Source organism: Hemitrygon akajei, unplaced genomic scaffold (assembly GCF_048418815.1).
Source record: "Hemitrygon akajei unplaced genomic scaffold, sHemAka1.3 Scf000193, whole genome shotgun sequence".
Taxonomy (NCBI): Eukaryota; Metazoa; Chordata; class Chondrichthyes; order Myliobatiformes; family Dasyatidae; genus Hemitrygon; species Hemitrygon akajei.
This window is the reverse complement of record NW_027332078.1, coordinates 311,184-330,776: the sequence shown is the minus strand read 5'-3', so window position 1 is coordinate 330,776 and position 19,593 is coordinate 311,184.

Here is a 19,593-nt window from a genome sequence, read left to right as displayed (position 1 = left end):
CGAATCTATAGAAACATAGAAAATAGGTGCAGGAGTAGGCCATTCGGCCCTTCGGGCCTGCACCTCCATTCTGTATGATCATGACTGATCATCCAACTCAGAACCCTGAACCTGCTTTCTCTCCATACCCACTGATCCCTTTAACCACAAGGGCCACACCTAACTCCCTCTTAAATATACCCAATGAACCGGCCTCAACTGTTTCCTGTGGCAGTGAATTCCACAGATTCACCACTCTCTGTGTGAAGAAGTTTCTCCTCATCTTGGTCATAAAAGGCTTCGCCTTTATCCTTAATCGGTGACCCCTCGTTCTGGACTTCCCCAACATTGGAAACAATCTTCCTGCATCTAGCCTGACCAATCCCTTTAGAATTTTATAAGTTTCAATAAGATCCCCCCTCAATCTTCTAAATTCCAGTGAGTATAAGCCTAATCGATCCAATTTTTTCATACGGAAGTCCTGCCATCCCAGGAATCAATCTGGTGAACCTTCTCTGTACTCCCTCTATGGCAAGAATGTCTTTCCTCAGATTAGGGGACCAAAACTGCACACAATATTCTAGGTGCGCTCTCACCAAGGCCTGGTACAACTGCAGCAGAACCTCCCTGCTCCTGTACTCAAATCAATCCTTTTGCTATGAATGCCAACATACCATTTGCCTTTTTCACCGCCTGCTGTATCTGCATGCCCACCTTCAATGACTGGTGTACCATGACACCCAGGTCTCGTTGCACCTCCCCTTTTCCTAATCGGCTACCGTTCAGATAATAATCTGTTTTCCTGTTCTTGCAACCAAATTGGATAACCTCAGATTTATCCACATTAAATTGCATCTGCCATGAATTTGCCCACTCACCTAACTTATCCAAGTCACCCTACATCCTCTTAGCATCCTCCTCAGAGCTATCACGGCCGCCTAGCTTCGTGTCATCCGCAAACTTGGAGATGCTGCATTTAATTCCCTCGTCTAAATCATTAATATATATTGTAAACAATTGGGGTCCCAGCACTGAGCCTTGCGGTACCCACAAGTCACTGCCTGCCATTCTGAAAAGGTCCCGTTTACTCCCACTCTTTGTTTCCTGTCTGCCAACCGATTCTCTATCCACATCAATACCATACCCCCAATACCATGTGCTTTAAGTTTGCACACTAATCTCCTGTGTGGGACCTTGTCAAAAGCCTTTTGAAAATCTAAATATACCACATCCACTGGCTCTCCCCTATCCACTCTACTAGTTACATCTTCTAAAAACTCTATATCTTGGTAAAAGGGGAAAGATGAAATGCTTGTGAGCAATATTTAGTTGAACCTCCCTCAGAGGGTGTTGAAACGTTTCTGCAAGAGGGACATAAGTTCATAAAGAGCAGGAGTAGGCCATCATACCCGTTGAGACTGCTCATGGCCGCCTCGGGCTCTCCTAGCTCCATTCTTGGGCGCCTTCCCAGCAGCCTTGTAATTTTCAAATTCTGTCAAAGAGAAAGTTACACAATCTTCAAAAGGGTCATTACTAATCTGGCTACGGACACATCTCCACCTTCCTGCCTTTTCTCCTTAACCCTTAGATCTCCTTCGATGGGAAATCTATTCAGCCTTGTTTGAAATATGTTTACTGATGGAGCCTCCACTGCTTCATTGGACAGAGAATTCCACAGATTTACCGCTCCCCGGGGAAAAGCACTTCCTCCTCATGTCTGTCCTAAATCTACTTCCTCGAATCATGAGATGTCCCTTGGTTCTAGTTTCACCCAGCAGTGGAAAGTAATTTCCTTCCTCAATATTATCTATCCTTTTCATAATTTTACAAGTGTCGATAAGATCTTCACTCATACGTCAAAATTGCAGCGAGTACATTTCCAGGCGACTCTATCTCCCCTCATGGGGAATCCTAGGTCCATTAGGAGGTTGTGAATGTACAAACAGTTTGTAGGTTCGATTTCAAAAGTTGTGAAATAAATACAGAATATCATGGATTCATTGCGGAGGGCCATGATTCGGGTACAGGGCGATTGACATCGGCTGCATAACCGGTCAATACGGACTAGAAGATCCGAAGGAAATGTTTCTGTGCTGCTGTGTTCTCTGACTCTTTGAAAAAAGAATCATAAGAAAACAACGAGGCAACAAGGGATGAGAAGGTTAAACACAAGCTGGAAATTCGGAATATGAAACGAGCAAGAGAAATGCACCTAAACAAACAAATTATTCAGAAATATACGTTCCTATGAAAACAGGTGCAGTTGAAACGGATTGATGAAGGTGTGGTGCATTTCAAAGCGGCAGGTTGAAGTGAAACTGAATTTCTGATCAACACGTACAAGAGCAGAAGAAGGAGAATATTGCCACTGCCAACATATTAACAACTTTACCCTCTCTTAACTTCAAAAGAAACCACACGCTTGCTGATACCTATCGGCCATCCTCATCGGCATCAGCGACCTTGGGATATGCAATTGATTACAGGCAAAATCTCACTCAGGTTGGGAGAGCAACACCTTGTTTTCCGTCTGGGTAGCCGCCAAACTGATGGGTTGAACATCGACTTGTCGAACTTCCGTTAAAGTCCCCCAACACCGCCCCCTTCCTTCACCACTGCCCATCACTTTTCGCTCTCCAGCCTGATCTACTTGCCCACCCATTGAATCCCTCTGTGGCCCCTCGCCCTTTTCTTTATTCCTTCATCTTCTGTGCTCCCCTATCAGACTCCCCCTTGTACCGCCCCGTATCTCTTTCACCAATCAACTTCCCATCCTCTTTACTTCATCTCTCACCATCTCGGTTACATCTGTCACCTTGAGTTTCCTCTCCTCCTCTCCGCCTTTTATTTTCACTCCTCGGCTTTTTTTTTCTCCGTCCAATCCTGCTGAAGGAGAATGACCCGAAATGTTGACTAACAGTTCTGCCCCACAGAGGCTGCCTGACATGCTGAGTTCCTCCAGCATTTTGTCCGGGTTTGTCCGTTTCCAGAACCTGTCTATTTTCTCTAGTTTGAGATTGGTTCCCCAGCAAACTCGCTCTGACCCCCAGGAACGCTCCATGATCTTCCATCCCCTCACCCTCCACTCACACTTCACAAATAGTCCGATCATCTGTCCATCACAGACTGAGATGAGATGTGTGATGGAAACAAGGAATGCAGAAATACAGATCGAAAACTCTTTTAAAGTGACGCCAGGGAGAAAGGGTCGGAAAGAGGCCTTGTCACACGTTGGGATTCATCAATCATGGTGTTGCGTAGATGACTTCGGCTGTTATTCTGACGTTGTTGGCGAGGCCGACACAAGTTTTCTATCCATTCTAGTTACCGATCAGCAAGCGGGATGTCAATAAGTCGGGAACAGTGCAGAGAAACTTAGCTAGGATGTCACCATGATCTGAGTTAAATTCGCTGGAGGGTAGGAGAATGAGGGGAGGATATACAGAGTTATGGAGGATGTGGAAAGTGTACGTGCCATCAGACTTTGCCACTCAGATTGAGAGGAGGACTCGATGACATGGTGAACGTGCCAGGATGAATTGCGAAAGAGTAACATTATGTGGAGCTTCTCTCAGAGGGTGTTGACACGTGTCTGCCCGCAGAACATCAGGACATTAGAAATAGTAGCTGGAGTAGGCCATCTGGCCCTTCGAGCCCGCTGCGCCATTGAATAAGATCATGGCTAATCTGACCATGGACTCCTCTCCACATACCTGCATTCCAGGTTGATGGAAGTCTGGGACTTTCCAAAGTGCCAGGCTGAAGTGGAACCGTTTTTCCCAGAGAGTGGTGAATCTGCGGAATTCTCTGCACAGGGAAGCAGTCGAGGCTTCTTCACTAGATATACTTTCTCCCTCTCACTCTTTCATATTGCCTCACTCTCTCTCACTCTCCACCTTTCTTTAAAAAAGGTTAATTTGCTGTAATGTCGCCCCATTAACGTGATCATTTATTTCTTATTACTCACTGCCACTCAAGAGGCCTCACTAGACGAGTTCTCCAGCATGTCCCGCCTGAGCACTGATTTGACATTTTACCTAGTAACACCACCCATTCCCCTTTATTTCCTTCCGCATTGCTGCGTCCGAAACGGGAGAATCGAGGAAGAGTGAACTGTGGGTCCTCACTAATGGCCACATTATCAGAAGATTTGGTCTTGATACGTGACCGGAACGGAACTCATCCGCCTTTCCAACCGTACTTCCTGCACTGAAATGTCTGCAGCCCAGGACATTCGTCCAAATCTGCTCAGCTATTTGACGTTTGAACTTGTCTAATGTCTGAACAACATCTATCTCCGGAAACTCTCCACTGTCCGGATTATATCCCCCTCCCACTCCGGGTTAAACCCTCAAACGCGTCTTGTACACAAGAAGCAAACGTTCCCATTAGGCTATTAGTCCCATTCCAGAACATCGCAGAACATCTTTTCTGTCCAGCCCTCAAATTCCCAGGGGCAGGGTCCGTAACCGGTCGCTCTCACTCTGTCTAGAAGAGTTAATGACATTCAATAACGGTGGGGTTTAAAACGGAGAATGTCTCCGATTGATTTATGAAAGGAATCGTGGAAACACACGGAAAGTTGGGCAACAACTGTAAAAACTGCCTTGCATCTTATTTTATATTCCATCCCATCATGGAGTCTATTGCTTTCTTCAGAAAACAGAAATGGTGAAATATAATATCTTGCGAAGTTTGCTCACAGCTACAGGTGAGAATTGATTTCAGCAGAACGGCCGATCCTGTTCTGAGGAAAGCGTGCCTGTTGGAACCCGTCCTACATACAGGGCCGATGCTGACACACACACGGCGCTCCGAGGTTCACAGAAAATCAACCCTCACGTCCTAATCACGAGAAGATCTGCTGATGCTGAAACCCGGAGCAACCCACACATCCGCTCTATACGTGTTCTCTGGTCGGAGACTCCCCCACTATAGGAAACATCCTCTCCACATCCACTCTATCTGTGTCCTCTAGTCCTAGACACCCCCCCACTATAGGAAACATCCTCTCCACATCCGCTCTATCGGTGTCCTCCGGTCCTAAACTGCCCCACTATAGGAAAAATTCTCTCCACATCCGCTCTATCTGTGTCCTCTGGTCCTAGACTCCCCGGTTACTGGAAACATCTTCTCCACATCCACTCTATCTGTGTCCTCTGGTCCTAGACTGCCCCACTATAGGAAACTGCTTCTCCACATCCACTCTATCTGTGTCATCTGGTCCTAGACTCCCCCATTACTGGAAACATCTTCTCCACATCCACTCTATCTGTGTCCTCTGGTCCTAGACGGCCCCACTATAGGAAACATCCTCTCCACATCCACTCTATCGGTGTCCTCTGGTCCTGGACTCCCCCTCTATAGGAAACATCCTCTCCACTTCCGATCTATCAGTGTCCTCTGAACCTAGACTCCCCCACTATAGGAAACATCCTCCACACATCCACTCTATCTGTTTCCTCTGCTCCTAGACTCCCCCAATATAGGAAACAACCTCTCCACATCCACTCTATCTGTGTCCTCTGGTCCTAGACTCCCGCACTACAGGAAACATCCACTCCACATCCACTGTATCGGAGTCCACTGGTCCTAGTCTCCCCCACTATAGGAAACATCCTCCACACCCACACATCCACTCTATCTGTGTCCACTGGTCCTAAACTCCCACATTATATGACACATCCTCTCCACATCCACTCGGTCTCTGTCCTCTGGTCCTAGACTCCTCCACTAAAGGAAACATCCTCTCCTCATTCACTCTATCTGCGTCCTCTGGTACTAGTCTCCGCCACTGTAGGAAACATCCTCTCCACATCCACTCTTTCTGTGCCCACTGGTACTAGACTCCCCCACTATAGGAAACATCCTCTCCACATCCACTCCATCTGTGTACTCTGGTCACAGACTCCCCCACTATAGGAAATATCCACTCCACATCCACTCTATCTGTGTCCTCTTGTCCTAGACTCCCCTACTATAGGAAACGTCCTCTCCACATCCACTCTATCTGTGACCTCTGGTCCTAGACTCCCCCACTATAGGAAACATCCTCTCCACATCCACTCTATCTGTGTCCTCTGGTCCTAGACTCCCCCACTATAGGAAACATCCTCTCCACATCCACTCTATCTGTGTCCTCTGGTCCTAGACTCCCCCACTATAGGAAACATCCTCTCCACATCCAGTCTATCTGTGTCCTCTGGTCCTAGACTCCCACACTATAGGAAACATCCTCTCCACATGCACTCTATCTGTGTCCTCTGGTCCTAGACTCCCCCACTATAGGAAACATCCTCTCCACATCCACTCTATCTGAGTCCTTTGGTACTGGACTCCCCCACTATAGGAGACATCCTCCCCACATCCACTCTATCTGTGTCCTCAGGCCCTAGACTCACCGACTATAGGAAACATCCTCTCCACAACCACACTATCCGTGTCCTCTGGTCCTAGACTCTCCCACTATAGGAAACATCCTCTCCACATCCACTCTATCTGCGTCTACTGGGCCTAGTCTCTCCCTCTATAGGAAACATCCTCTCCACAACCACACTATCCGTGTCCTCTGGTCCTAGACTCCCCACTATAGGAAATATCAAAGCCACATCCACTCTATCTGTGTCCCTTGTCCTAGCCTCCCCCACTATAGGAAACATATTCTCCACATGCACTCTATCTGTGTCCTCTGGTCCTAGACTCACCCACTATAGGAAACATCCTCTCCACAACCACACTATCCGTGTCCTCTGGTCCTAGACTCTCCCACTATAGGAAACAACCTCTCCACATCCACTCTATCTGCGTCCTCTGGTACTAGTCTCAGCCACTGTAGGAAACATCCTCTCCACATCCACTCTTTCTGTGCCCAATGGTACTAGACTCCCCCACTATAGGAAACATCCTCTCCACTTCCACTCCATCTGTGTACTCTGGTCCCAGACTCCCCCACTATAGGAAATATCCACTCCACATCCACTCTATCTGTGTCCTATTGTCCTAGACTCCCCCACTATAGGAAACATCCTCTCCACATCCACTCTATCTGTGTCCTCTGCTCCTAGACTCCCCCACTATAGGAAACATCCTCTCCACATCCACTCTATCAGTGTCCTCTATTCCTAGACTCTCCCACTATAGGAAACATCCTCTCCACATGCACTCTATCTGTGTCCTCTTGTCCTAGACTCCCCCACTATAGGAAACATCCTCTCCACATCCACTCTATCTGTGTCCTCTGGTCCTAGACTCCCCCACTATAGGAAACATCCTCTCCACATCCACTCTATCTGTGTCCTCTGGTCCTCGACTCTCCAACCACAGGAAACATCCTCTCCACATCCACTCTATCTGTGTCCACTGGTCCTCTACTCTCCAACCACAGGAAACATCCTCTCCACATCCACTCTATCTGCGCCCTCTGGTCCTAGACTCCCCGACTATAGGAAACATCCTCTCCACATCCACTCTATCTGTGCCCTCTGGTCCTAGACTCCCGCACTATAGGAAACATCCTCTCCACATCCACTCTATCTGTGTCCTCTGGTCCTAGACTCCCCCACTATAGGAAACATCCTCTCCACATCCACTCTATCTGTGTCCTCTGGTCCTAGACTCCCCCACTATAGGAAACATCCTCTCCACATCCACTCTATCTGTGTCCTCTGGTCCTCGGCTCTCCAACCACAGGAAACATCCTCTCCACATCCACTCTATCTGTGTCCTCTGGTCCTCTACTCTCCAACCACAGGAAACATCCTCTCCACATCCACTCTATCTGCGCTCTCTGGTCCTAGACTCCCCGACTATAGGAAACATCCTCTCCACATCCACTCTATCTGTGTCCTCTGGTCCTAGACTCCCCGACTATAGGAAACATCCTCTCCACATCCACTCTATCTGTGTCCTCTGGTCCTCGACTCCCCCACTATAGGAAACATCCTCTCCACATCCACTCTATCTGTGTCCTCTGGTCCTAGACACCCCCACTATAGGAAACATCCTCTCCACATCCACTCTACCTGCGCTCTCTGGTCCTAGTCTCCCCCACTACAGTAAACAGCCTCTACACATCCACTCTATCTGTGTCCTCTGGTCCTAGACTCCCCCACTATAGGAAACATCCTCTCCACATCCACTCTATCTGTGTCCTCTGGTCCTAGACTCCCCCACTATAGGAAACATCCTCTCCACATCCACTCTATCTGTGTCCACTGGTCCTTGACCCCTCGGACGGCTTTGGCACGTTTCTGCTAGAGGAACATAAGAACATAAGCAATAGGAACAGGAGTTCGCCATCAGACCCGTGGAGCCTGCTCATGTCCTCTTCTGTCTCTCAGAATTCGATTCTTGTGCGACTTCCAGGCATTAAAAAGGAAGTTCCTCAATCTAGAAAAGGGTCATTACTAATATGGGTACGGAGACACATATCCACCTCCCTTCCTTTTACGAATAACCCTTAGATATCGTGGATACATTACGGAGGGCCATGATTCGGGTGCAGGGCTATCAACCTCGGCTGCATAACAGGTCGAGACGGACTAGCAGATCCGAAGGAAATTTTTCTGTGCTGCTGTGTTCTCTGACTCCATTTTTTGAAAAAAGAATCATAAGAAAACAACGAGGCAACAAGGGATGAAACGGTTAAACACAAGCTGGAACTGCTGAGTATGACAGCAGCCAGAGAAATGCAGCTAAACAAACAAATTATTCCGAAATATTCGTTCTCGTGAAGGCAGGTGCAGCTGAAACGGATTGATGAAGGTTTGGTCATTTCGAAGCCGCAGGTTGAAGTGGAACTGAATTTCCGATCATGCGATACAAGAACAGAACATAGATATAATGTTACCACTGCCAACTTAGTAACAACTTAACCCTCTAATAACCTCAAACGAAACCACACGCTTGCTGATACCTATCGGCTGTCTCCGTCGGCATCAACGACCTTGGGATATTCAGTTGATTACAGGCAAAATCCCTACTCAGGTTGGGGGAACAACTCCTTGTAGGCCGTCTGGGTTGCCTCCAAACTGATGGCATGTACATCGACTTGTCGAACTTCCGTTAATGGCCCCCAACACCGCCCCCTTCCTTCACCACTGCCCATCCCCTTTTCGTTCTCTCACCTTACCTGCTTGCCCACCCATCACCTCCCTTTTTGTCCCCTCGCCCTTTTCTTTCCTCCGTGGCCTTCTGTCCTCTCCCATCAGACTCCCCCGTCTCCCGCCCTGTATCTCTTTCACCAATCAACTTCCCAGCCGCTTTACTTCATCTCTCACCATCTCGGTTTCATCTGTAACCTTGAGTTTCCCTCTCTAACCACTTTAAGTCCACTCCTCGGCTTTTTTTCTCTCCGTCCAATCCTGCTGAAGGAGAACGGCCCGAAATGTTGACTAACTGTTCTGCCCCACAGAGGCTGCCTGGCCTGCTGAGTTCCTCCAGCATTTTGTCCGGGTTTGTCCGTTTCCAGAACCTGTCTATTTTCTCTAGTTTGAGATTGGTTCCCCAGCAAACTCGCTCTGACCCCCAGGAACGCTCCATGATCTTCCATCCCCTCACCCTCCACTCACACTTCACAAATAGTCCGATCATCTGTCCATCACAGACTGAGATGAGATGTGTGATGGAAACAAGGAATGCAGAAATACAGATCGAAAACTCTTTTAAAGTGACGCCAGGGAGAAAGGGTCGGAAAGAGGCCTTGTCACACGTTGGGATTCATCAATCATGGTGTTGCGTAGATGACTTCGGCTGTTATTCTGACGTTGTTGGCGAGGCCGACACAAGTTTTCTATCCATTCTAGTTACCGATCTGCAAGCGGGATGTCAATAAGTCGGGAACAGTGCAGAGAAACTTAGCTAGGATGTCACCATGATCTGAGTTAAATTCGCTGGAGGGCAGGAGAATGAGGGGAGGATATACAGAATTATGGAGGATGTGGAAAGTGTACGTGCCATCAGACTTTGCCACTCAGATTGAGAGGAGGACTCGATGACATGGTGAACGTGCCAGGATGAATTGCGAAAGAGTAACATTATGTGGAGCTTCTCTCAGAGGGTGTTGACACGTGTCTGCCCGCAGAACATCAGGACATTAGAAATAGGAGCTGGAGTAGGCCATCTGGCCCTTCGAGCCCGCTGCGCCATTGAATAAGATCATGGCTAATCTGACCATGGACTCCTCTCCACATACCTGCATTCCAGGTTGATGGAAGTCTGGGACTTTCCAAAGTGCCAGGCTGAAGTGGAACCGTTTTTCCCAGAGAGTGGTGAATCTGCGGAATTCTCTGCACAGGGAAGCAGTCGAGGCTTCTTCACTAAATATACTTTCTCCCTCTCACTCTTTCATATTGCCTCACTCTCTCTCACTCTCCACCTTTCTTTAAAAAAGGTTAATTTGCTGTAATGTCGCCCCATTAACGTGATCATTTATTTCTTATTACTCACTGCCACTCAAGAGGCCTCACTAGACGAGTTCTCCAGCATGTCCCGCCTGAGCACTGATTTGACATTTTACCTAGTAACACCACCCATTCCCCTTTATTTCCTTCCGCATTGCTGCGTCCGAAACGGGAGAATCGAGGAAGAGTGAACTGTGGGTCCTCACTAATGGCCACATTATCAGAAGATTTGGTCTTGATACGTGACCGGAACGGAACTCATCCGCCTTTCCAACCGTACTTCCTGCACTGAAATGTCTGCAGCCCAGGACATTCGTCCAAATCTGCTCAGCTATTTGACGTTTGAACTTGTCTAATGTCTGAACAACATCTATCTCCGGAAACTCTCCACTGTCCGGATTATATCCCCCTCCCACTCCGGGTTAAACCCTCAAACGCGTCTTGTACACAAGAAGCAAACGTTCCCATTAGGCTATTAGTCCCATTCCAGAACATCGCAGAACATCTTTTCTGTCCAGCCCTCAAATTCCCAGGGGCAGGGTCCGTAACCGGTCGCTCTCACTCTGTCTAGAAGAGTTAATGACATTCAATAACGGTGGGGTTTAAAACGGAGAATGTCTCCGATTGATTTATGAAAGGAATCGTGGAAACACACGGAAAGTTGGGCAGCAACTGTAAAAACTGCCTTGCATCTTATTTTATATTCCATCCCATCATGGAGTCTATTGCTTTCTTCAGAAAACAGAAATGGTGAAATATAATATCTTGCGAAGTTTGCTCACAGCTACAGGTGAGAATTGATTTCAGCAGAACGGCCGATCCTGTTCTGAGGAAAGCGTGCCTGTTGGAACCCGTCCTACATACAGGGCCGATGCTGACACACACACGGCGCTCCGAGGTTCACAGAAAATCAACCCTCACGTCCTAATCACGAGAAGATCTGCTGATGCTGAAACCCGGAGCAACCCACACATCCGCTCTATACGTGTTCTCTGGTCGGAGACTCCCCCACTATAGGAAACATCCTCTCCACATCCACTCTATCTGTGTCCTCTAGTCCTAGACACCCCCCCACTATAGGAAACATCCTCTCCACATCCGCTCTATCGGTGTCCTCCGGTCCTAAACTGCCCCACTATAGGAAAAATTCTCTCCACATCCGCTCTATCTGTGTCCTCTGGTCCTAGACTCCCCGGTTACTGGAAACATCTTCTCCACATCCACTCTATCTGTGTCCTCTGGTCCTAGACTGCCCCACTATAGGAAACTGCTTCTCCACATCCACTCTATCTGTGTCATCTGGTCCTAGACACCCCATTACTGGAAACATCTTCTCCACATCCACTCTATCTGTGTCCTCTGGTCCTAGACGGCCCAACTATAGGGAACATCCTCTCCACATCCACTCTATCGGTGTCCTCTGGTCCTGGACTCCCCCTCTATAGGAAACATCCTCTCCACTTCCGATCTATCAGTGTCCTCTGAACCTAGACTCCCCCACTATAGGAAACATCCTCCACACATCCACTCTATCTGTTTCCTCTGCTCCTAGACTCCCCCAATATAGGAAACAACCTCTCCACATCCACTCTATCTGTGTCCTCTGGTCCTAGACTCCCCCACTACAGGAAACATCCACTCCACATCCACTGTATCGGAGTCCTCTGGTCCTAGTCTCCCCCACTATAGGAAACATCCTCCACACCCACACATCCACTCTATCTGTGTCCACTGGTCCTAGACTCCCACATTATAGGATACATCCTCTCCACATCCACTCGGTCTCTGTCCTCTGGTCCTAGACTCCTCCACTAAAGGAAACATGCTCTCCTCATTCACTCTATCTGCGTCCTCTGGTACTAGTCTCCGCCACTGTAGGAAACATCCTCTCCACATGCACTCTTTCTGTGCCCACTGGTACTAGACTCCCCCACTATAGGAAACATCCTCTCCACATCCACTCCATCTGTGTACTCTGGTCACAGACTCCCCCACTATAGGAAATATCCACTCCACATCCACTCTATCTGTGTCCTCTTGTCCTAGACTCCCCTACTATAGGAAACGTACTCTCCACATCCACTCTATCTGTGACCTCTGGTCCTAGACTCCCCCACTATAGGAAACATCCTCTCCACATCCACTCTATCTGTGTCCTCTGGTCCTAGACTCCCCCACTATAGGAAACATCCTCTCCACATCCACTCTATCTGTGTCCTCTGGTCCTAGACTCCCCCACTATAGGAAACATCCTCTCCACATCCACTCTATCTGTGTCCTCTGGTCCTAGACTACCACACTATAGGAAACATCCTCTCCACATGCACTCTATCTGTGTCCTCTGGTCCTAGACTCCCCCACTATAGGAAACATCCTCTCCACATCCACTCTATCTGAGTCCTTTGGTACTGGACTCCCCCACTATAGGAGACATCCTCCCCACATCCACTCTATCTGTGTCCTCAGGCCCTAGACTCACCGACTATAGGAAACATCCTCTCCACAACCACACTATCCGTGTCCTCTGGTCCTAGACTCTCCCTCTATAGGAAACATCCTCTCCACAACCACACTATCCGTGTCCTCTGGTCCTAGACTCCCCACTATAGGAAATATCAAAGCCACATCCACTCTATCTGTGTCCCTTGTCCTAGCCTCCCCCACTATAGGAAACATATTCTCCACATGCACTCTATCTGTGTCCTCTGGTCCTAGACTCACCCACTATAGGAAACTTCCTCTCCACAACCACACTATCCGTGTCCTCTGGTCCTAGACTCTCCCACTATAGGAAACAACCTCTCCACATCCACTCTATCTGCGTCCTCTGGTACTAGTCTCAGCCACTGTAGGAAACATCCTCTCCACATCCACTCTTTCTGTGCCCAATGGTACTAGACTCCCCCACTATAGGAAACATCCTCTCCACTTCCACTCAATCTGTGTACTCTGGTCCCAGACTCCCCCACTATAGGAAATATCCACTCCACATCCACTCTATCTGTGTCCTATTGTCCTAGACTCCCCCACTATAGGAAACATCCTCTCCACATCCACTCTATCTGTGTCCTCTGCTCCTAGACTCCCCCACTATAGGAAACATCCTCTCCACATCCACTCTATCAGTGTCCTCTATTCCTAGACTCTCCCACTATAGGAAACATCCTCTCCACATGCACTCTATCTGTGTCCTCTTGTCCTAGACTCCCCCACTATAGGAAACATCCTCTCCACATCCACTCTATCTGTGTCCTCTGGTCCTAGACTCCCCCACTATAGGAAACATCCTCTCCACATCCACTCTATCTGTGTCCTCTGGTCCTCGACTCTCCAACCACAGGAAACATCCTCTCCACATCCACTCTATCTGTGTCCACTGGTCCTCTACTCTCCAACCACAGGAAACATCCTCTCCACATCCACTCTATCTGCGCCCTCTGGTCCTAGACTCCCCGACTATAGGAAACATCCTCTCCACATCCACTCTATCTGTGCCCTCTGGTCCTAGACTCCCGCACTATAGGAAACATCCTCTCCACATCCACTCTATCTGTGTCCTCTGGTCCTAGACTCCCCCACTATAGGAAACATCCTCTCCACATCCACTCTATCTGTGTCCTCTGGTCCTAGACTCCCCCACTATAGGAAACATCCTCTCCACATCCACTCTATCTGTGTCCTCTGGTCCTCGGCTCTCCAACCACAGGAAACATCCTCTCCACATCCACTCTATCTGTGTCCTCTGGTCCTCTACTCTCCAACCACAGGAAACATACTCTCCACATCCACTCTATCTGCGCTCTCTGGTCCTAGACTCCCCGACTATAGGAAACATCCTCTCCACATCCACTCTATCTGTGTCCTCTGGTCCTAGACTCCCCGACTATAGGAAACATCCTCTCCACATCCACTCTATCTGTGTCCTCTGGTCCTCGACTCCCCCACTATAGGAAACATCCTCTCCACATCCACTCTATCTGTGTCCACTGGTCCTTGACCCCTCGGACGGCTTTGGCACGTTTCTGCTAGAGGAACATAAGAACATAAGCAATAGGAACAGGAGTTCGCCATCAGACCCGTGGAGCCTGCTCATGTCCTCTTCTGTCTCTCAGAATTCGATTCTTGTGCGACTTCCAGGCATTAAAAAGGAAGTTCCTCAATCTAGAAAAGGGTCATTACTAATATGGGTACGGAGACACATATCCACCTCCCTTCCTTTTACGAATAACCCTTAGATATCGTGGATACATTACGGAGGGCCATGATTCGGGTGCAGGGCTATCAACCTCGGCTGCATAACAGGTCGACACGGACTAGCAGATCCGAAGGAAATGTTTCTGTGCTGCTGTGTTCTCTGACTCTATTTTTTTGAAAAAAGAATCATAAGAAAACAACGAGGCAACAAGGGATGAAACGGTTAAACACAAGCTGGAACTGCTGAGTATGACAGCAGCCAGAGAAATGCAGCTAAACAAACAAATTATTCCGAAATATTCGTTCTCGTGAAGGCAGGTGCAGCTGAAACGGATTGATGAAGGTGTGGTGCATTTCGAAGCCGCAGGGTGAAGTGGAACTGAATTTCCGATCATGCGATACAAGAACAGAACATAGATATAATGTTACCACTGCCAACTTAGTAACAACTTAACCCTCTCATAACCTGAAACGAAACCACACGCTTGCTGATACCTATCGGCTGTCTCCGTCGGCATCAACGACCTTGGGATATTCAGTTGATTACAGGCAAAATCCCTACTCAGGTTGAGAGAGCAACTCCTTGTAGGCCATCTGGGTAGCCTCCAAACTGATGGCATGTACATCGACTTGTCGAACTTCCGTTAATGGCCCCCAACACCGCCCCCTTCCTTCACCACTGCCCATCCCCTTTTCGCTCTCTCACCTTACCTGCTTGCCCACCCATCACCTCCCTTTTTGGCTCCTCGCCCTTTTCTTTCCTCCGTGGCCTTCTGTCCTCTCCCATCAGACTCCCCCGTCTCCCGCCCTGTATCTCTTTCACCAATCAACTTCCCAGCCGCTTTACTTCATCTCTCACCATCTCGGTTTCATCTGTGACCTTGAGTTTCCCTCTCTAACCACTTTAAGTCCAGTCCTCGGCTTTTGTTTTTCTCCGTCCAATCCTACTGAAGGAGAACGGCCCGAAATGTTGACTAACTGTTCTGCCCCACAGAGGCTGCCTGGCCTGCTGAGTTCCTCCAGCATTTTGTCCGGGTTTGTCCGGTTTCCAGAACCTGTCTATTTTCTCTAGTTTGAGATTGGTTCCCCCGCAAACTCGCTCTGACCCTGAGGAACGCTCCATGATCTTCCATCCCCTCACCTTCCACTCACACTTCACAAATAGTCCGATCATCTGTCCATCACAGACTGAGATGAGATGTGTGATGGAAACAAGGAATGCAGAAATACAGATCGAAAACTCTTCTAAAGTGACGCCGGGGAGAAAGGGTCGGAAAGAGGCCTTTTCACACGTTGGGATTCATCAATCATGGTGTTGCGTAGATGACTTCGGCTGTTATTCTGACGTTGTTGGCGAGGCCGACACAAGTTTTCTATCCATTCTAGTTACCGATCAGCAAGCGGGATGTCAATAAGTCGGGAAGAGTGCAGAGAAACTTAGCTAGGATGTCACCATGATCTGAGTTAAATTCGCTGGAGGGTAGGAGAATGAGGGGAGGATATACAGAATTATGGAGGATGTGGAAAGTGTACGTGCCATCAGACTTTGCCACTCAGATTGAGAGGAGGACTCGATGACATGGTGAACGTGCCAGGATGAATTGCGAAAGAGTAACATTATGTGGAGCTTCTCTCAGAGGGTGTTGACACGTGTCTGCCCGCAGAACATCAGGACATTAGAAATAGGAGCTGGAGTAGTCCATCTGGCCCTTCGAGCCCGCTGCGCCATTGAATAAGATCATGGCTAATCTGACCATGGACTCCTCTCCACATTCCTGCATTCCAGCTACAGCTACAGGTGAGAATTGATTTCAGCAGAACGGCTGCATCCTGTTCTGAGAACAACGTGCCTGTTGGAACCCGTCCTACATACAGGGACGATGCTGACACACACACGGCGCTCCGAGGTTCACAGAAAAACAACCCGCACGTCCTAATCACGAGAAGATCTGCTGATGCTGAAACCCGGAGCAACCCACAGATCCACTCTATCGGTGTCCTCTGGTCCTAGACTCCCCCACTATAGGAAACATCCTCTCCACATCCACTCTATCTGTGTCCTCTGGTCCTAGACTCCCCCACTATAGGAAACACCCTCTCCACATCCACTCTATCTGTGTCCTCTGGTCCTAGACTCCCCCACTATAGGAATAATCCTCTCCACATCCACTCTATCTGTGTCCTCTGGTCCTAGACTGCCCCACGATAGGAAACATCCTCTGCACATCCACTCCATATGTGTCCGCTGATCCTAGACTCCCCCACTATAGGAAACATCCTCTCCACATCCACTATATCGATGTCCTCTGGTCATAGACTCCCCCACTATAGGAAATATCCTCTCCACATCCACTCTATCTGTGTCCTCTGGTCCTAGCCTCCCCCACTATAGGAAATATCCTCTCCACATCCACTCTATCTGTGTTCTCTGGTCCTGGACTCCCCCACTATAGGAACCAGCCTCTCCAGATCCACTCTATCATTGTCCTCTGGCCCTAGAAACCCCCACGATAGGAAACATCCTCTGCACATCCACTCCATATGTGTCCTCTGGTCCTAGACTCCCCCACTATAGGAAACATCCTCTCCACATCCACTCTATCTGTGTCCTCTGGTCCTATACTCCCCGACTATGGGAAACATCCTCTCCACATCCACTCTATCTGTGCCCTCTGGTCCTAGACTCCCCCACTATAGGAAACGTCCTCTCCACATCCACTCTATCTGTGTCCTCTGGTCCTGGACTCCCCCACTATAGGAAACATCCTCTCCACATCCACTCTATCTCTGTCCTCTGGTCCTAGACTCCCCCACTATAGGAAACATCATCTCCACATCCACTCTATCTGGGTCCTCTGGTCCTAGACTCCCCCACTATAGGAACGATCCTCTCCACATCCACTCTATCTGGGTCCTCTGGTCCTAGACCCCCGCACTATAGGAAATATCCTCTCCACATCCACTCCATCTGTGTCCTCTGATCCTAGACACCCCCACTATCTTAAACATGCTCTGCAGATCCACTCTATCTGTGTGCTCTGGTCCTAGACACCCCACTCTAGGATATATACTCTCCACATCCACTCACTCTGTGTCCCCTTGTCCTAGATACCCCCACTACAGGAAACATCCTCTCCACATCCACTCTATCTGTGTCCTCTGGTCCTAGACTCCCCCACTATAGGAAACATCCTCTCCACATCCACTCTATCTGTGTCCTCTGGTCCTAGCCTCCCCCACTATAGGAAATATCCTCTCCACATCCACTCTATCTGTGTTCTCTGGTCCTGGACTCCCCCACTATAGGAACCAGCCTCTCCAGATCCACTCTATCATTGTCCTCTGGCCCTAGAAACCCCCACGATAGGAAACATCCTCTGCACATCCACTCCATATGTGTCCTCTGGTCCTAGACTCCCCCACTATAGGAAACATCCTCTCCACATCCACTCTATCTGTGTCCTCTGGTCCTATACTCCCCGACTATGGGAAACATCCTCTCCACATCCACCCTATCTGTGCCCTCTGGTCCTAGACTCCCCCACTATAGGAAACGTCCTCTCCACATCCACTCTATCTGTGTCCTATGGTCCTGGACTCCCCCACTATAGGAAACATCCTCTCCACATCCACTCTATCTCTGTCCTCTGGTCCTAGACTCCCCCACTATAGGAAACATCATCTCCACATCCACTCTATCTGGGTCCTCTGGTCCTAGACTCCCCCACTATAGGAACGATCCTCTCCACATCCACTCTATCTGGGTCCTCTGGTCCTAGACCCCCGCACTATAGGAAATATCCTCTCCACATCCACTCCATCTGTGTCCTCTGATCCTAGACACCCCCACTATCTTAAACATGCTCTGCAGATCCACTCTATCTGTGTGCTCTGGTCCTAGACACCCCACTCTAGGATATATACTCTCCACATCCACTCACTCTGTGTCCCCTTGTCCTAGATACCCCCACTACAGGAAACATCCTCTCCACATCCACTCTATCTGTGTCCTCTGGTCCTATACTCCCCCACAACAGGAAACATCCTCTCCACATCCACTCTATTGGTGTCCTCTGGTTGTAGACTCCCCCACTATAGGAAACATCCTCTCCACATCCACTCCATCTGTGTCCTCTGGTCCTAGACTCCCCCACTACAGGAAACATCCTCTCCACATGCACTTTATCTGTGTCCTCTGGTCCTATACTCCCCCACTATAGGAAACATCCTCTCCACATCCACTCTATCTGTGTCCTCTGGTCCTAGACTCCCCCACTACAGGAAACATCCTCTCCACATCCACTCTATCTGCGTCCACTGGTCCTTGACCCCTCGGACGGCTTTGGCACGTTTCTGCTAGAGGAACATAAGAACATAAAGAATAGGAACAGGAGTTCGCCATCAGACCCGTGGAACCTGCTCATGGCCTCTTCTGGCTCTCAGAATTCCATTCTTGGGCGACTTCCAGGCAGCCTTGTATCTTTCAAAATCTTTTAAAAAGCAAGTTCCACCATCTTCAAAAGGGTCATTACTAATCTGGGTACGGAGACACATATCCACCTCCCTTCCTTTTCCGAGTAACCCTTTGATCCCCTTCAATGCAACATCTATTCAGCCTTGTCTTATATCTGTTTACTGAGGGAGCCTCCACCGCTTCATTGGACAGAGAATTCCACAGATTCATCACTCTTTGGGAAATGCACTTCCTCCTCATATCTGTCCTAAATCTCCCTCCTCGAATCATGAGGAGATGTCCCTCGGGTTTAGTTTCACCCAACAGTGGAAACTAATTTCCTTCCACAATCTTATCCATCCCTTTCATAATTTAATAGATGTCGATAAGATGTAACGAAACCCAGTTTCCCTCGTGATCAATAAAGTACGTCTGCCTGTCTGTTTGCCTTGTAAGATCTTCCCTCATACGTCTGAATTGCAGAGAGTTCATTTCCAGACGACTCTATCTCCCCTCACGGGGAGTCCTAGGTCCAATGGGAAGTTGTGGATGTGGGTTCGATTTCAA